This window comes from Heloderma suspectum, chromosome 2 (genome assembly GCF_057233095.1).
Source record: "Heloderma suspectum isolate Gila_16-S chromosome 2, 16-S_ref, whole genome shotgun sequence".
NCBI lineage: Eukaryota > Metazoa > Chordata > Lepidosauria > Squamata > Helodermatidae > Heloderma > Heloderma suspectum.
In genome coordinates, this window is record NC_139459.1 from 281,735,270 (window position 1) to 281,744,133 (window position 8,864).

An 8,864-nucleotide genomic window follows, 5' to 3' on the forward strand; every position below is an offset into this window, starting at 1 on the left:
AGTTAAAATATTTTTGAAGAGCAGGGTTCCTATGTCTTTAACAGACTTCAAAACATGCAGATATTAAAATTAATTTCTGTCTGTCATTGTTGTTCAGTCGTGTCCGACCCCATGGACCATAGCACACCAGGCCTTCCTGTCCTGTGCTCTCTCCCACAGCGTGCTCAAGTCCATATTCATTGCATTGGTGATGCTATCTAGCCATCTCATCCTCTGCCGTCCCCTTCTCCTTTTGTCTTCAGTCTTTCCCAGCATCAGGGTCTTTTCCAGGGAGTTTTCTCTTCGCATTAGGTGGCCAAAATATTTGAGCTTCAGCTTTAGCATCTGCCCTTCCAATGAACACTCAGGGTTGATTTCCTTTAGGATGGGCTGATTGGACCTCCTTGCAGTCCAGGGGACTCGTAAGAGTCTTCTCCAGCACCACAGTTCGAAAGCATCAATTCTTCGGCGCTCAGCCTTCCTTATAGTCCAGCTCTCACAGCCATACATTACTACTGGGAAAACCATAGCTTTGATTAGATGGACCTTTGTCGGCAAGGTGATGTCTCTGCTTCTTACTATGCTGTCTAGGTTTGCCATAGCTTTCCTCCCAAGGAGCAAGCATCTTTTAATTTCATGGCTACAGTCACCGTCTGCGATGATCTTGGAGCCCAAGAAAGTAAAATCTGTCACTGCTTCCATTTCTTCCCCTTCTAGATGCCTGGAAGTGATGGGGCCAGATGCCATGATCTTAGTTTTTTTTAATGTTGAGTTTCAAACCAGCTTTTGCAGTCTCCTCTTTCACCCTCAACAAGAGGCTCCTTAGATCCTCTTCGCTTTCTGTCATTAGGGTGGTATCATCTGTGTATCTGAGGTTGTTGATAACCTGTCTGTCGTAGGGTCTGTTAAAAGCACAGGTTTCCCCGGCTGAAACCTAGGCCTGGAGACTGTATCTGTGATGTGGGGAAATAGTCCAATGCAAATTCGTTGGGCACTGGCTGGTAGCCACCACGTATAAAACCTCTTCAATTCTGAATGGGTAGTGAAGAGCAAACACACTTTTCTCAAAGTCAAGATCTTGTCATCTTCTGGCACAGTTCTCCCTTCATTTTGTTGCTGTCCCTTCTCGTTCTGACTGCCAAATTTAAATCTCTTGTCCCTGACGCTCTGGCAAATCAAACAAATGAAATGTTACTCCAAAATCAAATTTTGGCAGTTGGATAGACTGAATTGAGAAGCAGCAAGAATGGTGTGTTTCCCAAAACGCTTCATCTTGGTAGCTAATTTATAAATAACTAGTTAAACTGCATAAAATACATACTGCATGGCAACTTTAAACTCGGCTTCCTCCCACGCTCAACCACCCAGCTACTTTTTTTTTTCAACGGAGTTCTAGTTCAACAGCCAAAGAGCGCAGTAGCAGACACCTTTCTTTGCAAGCAGGGTCTAAAACCCCTCCAGCTCAATTTGGCTTTTACACCAGTTCTTATGTGTTTTCAGCACTCTTGCCTGCAAGGGGAGAAAAGATGGCTGGGTACAAATCTTGTTTATATCTCTTTGCCTGACTGAGGCAGCAAAGTCGGGAGAAGTCATAGATGTATCATATACTTGCTAAACTCATGCCTACAGTTATAAGCCTATGGGAGGAGGGCGCCTGCATCACGTGAGGGGCAACACGTGATACTTGCCCCCAAGAGTTACTTGCCCGCAATACTTGCGTTTAACATGGGCGCGGAAAACACATTTTTCTTCTGCCGCAGGGGAGAGAAAGCGGTGCTTGAATTCTCCCCTGTGTGGCGGATACAGTGCTCGAAGGGGGTTGTTGCAAAATCCACAGCCCTATTTCATGCCTACCCCAAACTAATTTTATCCCCTACTCCTCAGGCCACATTCACTTTGGCTGCTTCACTCCACTCAAATGGGAAATTTGTCTATGTTCTGATGGTTATTTTTATTTGGGAGGAGTTTTCTCCCCCCCTCCCCAAACACTGCAGTACGAAGTTCTCGCACCGGAAGGACGTAAGCAGTGGGGGGTCCCCAAAGGGTCTGTATTGGGACCGGTGCTTTTAAACTTGTTCATGAATGAGCTGCAGTCAGGCCCGAGCAGTGAGGTTGCCGCGTTTGCTATCGGCATCAAATTATTTATGGTAATTAGGGACACAATTCTATGCATGTTTAGACAGAGAAAAGGCCTACAACTCCCAGCATTCCCCAGTCAGGGAATTTCTCTGTCTAAACATTCATTTCATTTTCATTTATTTAACTTATATCCCACCCTTCTTCCATTGTGGAACTCAAGGTGGCTACATGTGGTTCCCAGCTGGTCTCTCCTCCAAGCACTGACCAGACCCAAACCTGCTTAGCTGCAGCAAGGTGGCTGCCTCATGTGCCTTCAGACTAAGCCCTGGAACTGCATAGAATTGCACCCTAAAACAAAAGAATTGCTCCAAACCACGGGAAATGGCAAATGGGGTTCAGCATAAGCAAGAGTAAAGTGATGTACAATGGAGCAAAAAAAATCCCAACTTCACATATATGGATGGTGATAGGAAAAGGTTCTTGGAGTTGTGGTGGATAACGTGAAGATGTCCACTCAGTGTGCAGCAGCTGTGAAAAGGGCTAGTTCCATGTTCGGGATTATTAGTAAAGAGACTGAAAATAAAACTGCCAAAATCCTTGTGCTTTTATATCGATCCATGACTCACTTGGAAAACTGGACAATTCTGGTCATCAGACCTCAAAAAGGATATTGTAGGGCTGGGAAATGTGCAGAAAAGGGCAACTAAAATGTTCAAAGAATTGATGCAACCCTTTGCAGAAAGCTTCCATTTGGGGGCTTTTTAGCACAGGAAAAACGTGAGTGGGGGACATGACAGTGATGTAAAATTATGCAGTCTGAAGAAAGCAGACAACTCTTTCATAACACTCAAGCCCGGGATCATCCAATTAAGCTGAATGGTAGGAGATTCAGGATAAATGGAAGTACTTCTTCACACAGTACATAAACTATGGAATTTGCTATTGCAAGATGTAGTTGTGGCCACCAATTTGGATGGCTCTAAATGGGGATTAGACAAAGTAATGGAGAATAAGGCTATCATTGGTTACTAATCCTGAAGGCTATTTGCTACCTCCAGTATCAGAGACAGTTTGCCTCAATACCAGTTTCTGAAGAACGTGAGTGGAAGGGTCCTATTGCATTAATGACGTGCTTGTGGGCTTCCCATTGGGGCATCTGGTTGGCTATTGTGCAAACAGAACCCTGGACTAGATAGGAGTTTGGTTTGATGCAGCACTGCTGTTCTTACATTCTTTAACCCTCTTCCCCTTTTTGTCACTATACTTGTGAGAAGTGGGGGTCCAGAAAGGGAACTATCACTCAGTGCTAGACTCACCCAAAAGAGAATCTCTGAAGGAAGGGGCATCAACTGAGATGTGAGGTGGATGGCGGTAATGCACAGTGGATGAAACACTAATGAAACACCTCTTGATCAGTGAGGTCTCTGAACCAGTCTGCCTCTACATGCTGGGGTGTTCACATGGCATGACAGCTGACTGTGGGTTATTTAACCCATGGTGAGGCTGTGGCATGTGCAGGCTATGTGCGGCCGCCATTTTGAATATGCAACCCCTGCTCAGGGGTTGTCGTGTTGTACAAACCCAGCAAGTGTGAGTTATGTAAGGATTAAACAATGGCATGCCACAGCAACCCCAAGCAGGGGTTGCATATAGAACCTGGCACCCACAGGCACTGCAGCTTGTCCTGGGTTAAATAACCCAGGACAAGCTGCAGGATATTGTCTGAATCCATTATGTGACAAAACATTCAGAGGACTCACCTTGTCCTGGGCTGGAATCCACTTTAATTCCAGAAGGGGGTTTTCAGGAATGTATACACTGCTTTCATATTCTAATTCTGCAGAGACCACCTAGACCTAAGGATTTCTTTTGCAGAAGTGGTTTTGCCCCAGCCACAGCAGGGCCTCCAACAGAGAGACAAAATCCATTTTTTCTGTGGTTCCTAATGTCATTGGAGCTCCAGCACCTTGGAGCTAGTGTTCTCTTGGATCCTACCATTGCTCCTGATGTAAGTTTTAAGGCAGTTAGGAAGGCTGTCCTACTTGGCTAGAAAGTTCCCTCAGCTGTACAAAGCAGCTGGGATCCTTGGGATACAGCAGGAGGCTTTGACTGACAGGAGGGAGTATCTGACTAAATTAAGTGCATGGGGGAGAGCCAGCCTGCCAGAGAGAAATCCTGGCTGAGGACACAGCATGACTGAATCTGGATAGACAGCTTGAGTGTACAGCAGGACACCAGACTGCCCTCCTCAGCCAGAAACTAGTCACAGAGAGACATAGTAGAGAGGTGAGCACTTAATAGAGGTTAAAGGAGTGGTGGTCAAATCGTGGTTCTTGCAGCCTTCTAAAATAGTAGTTACGGAGGCCAGCAGCCCTGGCCATCTTATAGTTCAAGTACTGGGTGGTAAGGCTAAACCTGCATTCTTATGGAAACATACACATAAGTCCTATTGAACTCAATGGAACATTTGTTGTTGTTTATTCACTCAGTCGCTTCCGACTCTTCATGACTTCATGGACCAGCCCACGCCAGAGCTTCCTGTCGGCCGTCGCCACCCCCGTCGCTCCCCCAAGGTCGAGTCCGTCACCTCCAGAATATCATCCATCCATCTTGCCCTTGGTCAGCCCCTCTTTCTTTTGCCTTCCACTTTCCCTAGCATCAGCACCTTCTCCAGGGTATCCTGTCTTCTCGTAATGTGGCCAAAGTACTTCAGTTTTGCCTTTAATATCATTCCCTCAAGTGAGCAGTCTGGCTTTATTTCCTGGAGTATGGACTGGTTTGATCTTCTTGCAGTCCAAGGCACTCTCAGAATTTTCCTCCAACACCACAGTTCAAAAACAACTATCTTCCTTCGCTCAGCCTTCCTTATGACCCAGCTCTCGCAGCCATAGGTTACTACGGGGGATACCATTGCTTTCACTATGCGGACCTTTGTTGTCAGTGTGATGTCTCTGCTCTTCACCATTTTATCAAGATTTGTCATTGCTGTCCTCCCAAGAAGTAAACGTCTTCTGATTTCCTGGCTGCAGTCAGCGTCTGCAGTAATCTTTGTGCCTAGAAAGACAAAGTCTGTCACTGCCTCCACGTTTTCTCCCTCTATTTGGCAGTTATCAATCAAGCTGGTTGCCATAATCTTGGTTTTTTTGAGGTTTAACTGCAACCCAGCTTTTGCACTTTCTTCTTTCACCTTCGTCATGAGGTTCCTCAGCTCCTCCTCACTTTCAGCCATCAAAGTGGTATCATCTGCATATCTGAGATTGTTAATGTTTCTCCCAGCGATTTTAACTCCAGCCTTGGCTTCATCAAGCCCAGCACGTCGCATGATGTGTTCTGCGTACAGGTTGAATAGGTAGGGTGAGAGTATACAACCCTGCCATACTCCTTTCCCAATCTTAAACCAGTCCGTTGTTCCATGGACTGTTCTTACCGTTGCTACTTGGTCGTTATACAGATTCCTCAGGAGGCAGACAAGATGACTTGGGATCCCCATACCACCAAGAACTTGCCACAATTTGTGATGATCCACACAGTCAAAGGCTTTAGAATAGTCAATAAAACAGAAATAGATGTTTTTCTGAAACTCCCTGGCTTTCTCCATTATCCAGTGGATATTGGCAATTTGGTCTCTAGTTCCTCTGCCTTTTCTAAACCCAGCTTGTACATCTGGCAATTCTCATTCCATGAATTGCTGGAGTCTACCTTGCAAGATCTTGAGCATTACCTTACTGGCATGTGAAATAAGTGCCACTGTTGGATAGTTTGAACATTCTTTGGTGCTTCCCTTTTTTGGTATGGGGATATAAGTTGATTTTTTCCAATCTGGTGGCCATTCTTGTGTTTTCCAAATTTGCTGGCATATGGCACGCATCACCTTGACAGCATCATCCATGGAACATACTTGGGAGTAAATATAGCATTGTGCTGCATAGAGGTTAACCCCAGATCTCAGCAGTTATCCAAGCATCACCTTTTCCCATTTGAGCCACCATTAGAGTTTGGTGAGGCTGTTGCTGGGTGGCCAGCCACTGATACCGAACCAGAAAACATTGTATATTATCTGTGAGTGGCTTGAAATTCTAGCCGAGTAAGTACCCATGGAGAACAAGCAGAAAAAAAGTGTTCACACAGACAGTCAAGAAGGGAACAAGGAGTGTAAAGGAATTTTACAAACTGATTTGAACTAAAAGGTCAATTCAGTTATGGAGAAAGTTAAGGCAATGACCAGGTCAGGCCATACTGGTTTTGCTCTGACCAGCATCAATCTGCATAGCATGAGTGAGCAGCATGGTAAGGTGCTGCAGCAGCCTTTGTTTTGCTTCCTCTGCCCCAGCAGGTCTGCCCTCTGAGGAGAAGAGGTGTCATCACTGATGTGGGATTGTGGCAAGCACAAGTCAGCTCAGGCCTCACCTGTCTTCCTGAACTATAAGCCAAGTTGTGGCCTTTAGTTTTTACAATTAGTTCATTAATTAACAATTAAAGGTTGCAGTGTTAGGAAAGAAGGGTAACAAACTGGTCAGTGTAATATTGTTGTAAACCATTTATAGTCTGCTCTGTAGGACAAAAGTGGATGGGAGCAGCTGTAAGGGTTTAGTACCAGTGCAAGATTGTACATCTGACGTACTGAAGCAGTAACTTAGGACAGCAAAACCATGGTGGTGCAGCTGCCAATGCTTTTCTCAATTAAAAAGTGGGAAACCAGGTAGAAGGCAGGATCATCTTCTCTTTCACAATAAGGCCAATGAGACCCTCACTTATGATACTACAGCCAGAATCCAAGTGGCAAGGCTATATTCCAAATAGATCTCTGAATATGAAGCAGGAAAATGATACTGACTGGTTTGCATTAATGCAACTGCTGCTACAGCACTCTGATGCAGACAACAATAGGCTGTAATTTAGTGTGCTACGTAAACAATGCTTCTTGGTCAAAAGAAACTGTCATTCAAGAAATAAAGTTTGCCTATATTTAATTATTTTTTTTAGAAAAGTTATTAACCAAACCTTCAATGACACCACTAGGACACTTTCAATTTCTGCTACACTTTTATATTAATTGTTAGGCTGCAATGCTGAACAGAGTTAAATTCTGTTGAAGTCAATGGGTCCTGTCTTTAAACAGACATATTTGGGAGCAGGGTGTAAACCTTTAGTGCAGGAAACTAAAGCCAAAAATGACTTCAAAACTAAAGAATGAGTCCACAGTATGTGCAGATTCAAGCCAATCTCTATTGCCAGGACCATACCAACTATTTCCATGTAAATATATTTAAGACTGAGATGTAAAAGAGGACATTGTCAGCACCCCTCCTTTTCCTCAGCCCCTTGTTCTTTAGTAGAGCTGCACTGAATGTTCACCTCTTTTGATTTTCAGGCCAAACATAATGCTTTCAGGGGCAGGGTAGAATTCCCCCAAGCCCTAAATTATGCAGACGATCCCATTTGCTGTCTTAGTTCCTTGATCTGCACCTATCCCCCCTTATAATTACTTGGTTGTCATCTTGCTGGGAATAATCACATGGACAATCCCAGCCAAAATGACAATCACATAATGAATGAGATGGCATAACATCACCAATAAGTTTCAGAGCTAGTTCAGAGTGAGAGCAATGGTTCCTGAGCTGGAGAACATTTTTGAGCCCTTTCATAGCAATCATAACAAGGACACTTTTTGAGAGTGCCAAAAATGTTTGAGACGCACCCCTGTGCAAGCTGTACAAATTGAGCTCACACTGGTAATTGTATTGAAAATGTTTTGGCCAAAAGATGGCGCCCAGCCCACAAGCCTGACAGAGAGCAAGCACAAGGGAATTGTTTGGCCAAAAGGCAATAGGTCTGGCAAGAAGAAAGAGGTGCCTTGGCAGCACTTGGATAATGGCAGTGTCTCTGGTCTTCAGGCAGCCTCTGTGATATCCTGGGAGTTCACATGGAGTCTAGTGCAGCTTTAGCAGCAAACTCTTGACAGCCAGCAGCCACAAAGGAAGATTTCCTCTGGCAGCTGAGATGTCTAGTAAGTAAAGAAAACTTTCGTGACTGGGCTTGAACTGCAAGACCTGATGGAAGTGGCCTGCTGGCCCCGACAGGCTGAAGGAGAGCATTGTTGGAAGCAGCAGGCACCGAGACAGCTGTGGGAGATATAATAGGCTTATTTATGCAGAAATCAATCCATTATATACATACGGGTGCTGCCATCAACCTTTAGAGAACTGGGTTTATATTCTGAATTAATATTTTTTTCCCAACTTTAAGGCTCATTCTTTGTGAAAAGCATCACCACACATGCAAGTTATAGAAACCCAGCTCTCATTCTGTATAGCACAATATCTTAGTAAAAGTTCAATGTCCTATGGAGTCCATAGGACTCCGCACCAACCCCCAATTCTAAGCAAGGCATTCTGTTTAGGGCTCACCTAATCTGTTGATAGTCACCTTAATGGCCCATTGCTTCTTGCTTCAAAACCCACCATTTAGGAATCAGAAGGGGCATTTAGCAACAGAAAATAATTTTGGAAGACACCAAGGGTTGGATTTTAAGGTCTCTCTCCTGGATATCTACATCAAATTGAAACAAATTTAGGTTTGTGTCATAATCCTTTTTTTATCACATTCCCATGTTTTGACTTGGTATCAACGGCATCGTTAGAATCTGATAAGCAGCAAAGGGCCAAGATAACACACACCATGATTAGGATCACAGTGAGAGAACTAGACTTGCCACTGCAAGCAGATTCCACTAATTTCTGGAGTACAGAATGAGTATATTGTTTCAGCAAGAAACTGGTTCTAAAGCAGCACATACACCAGGCATT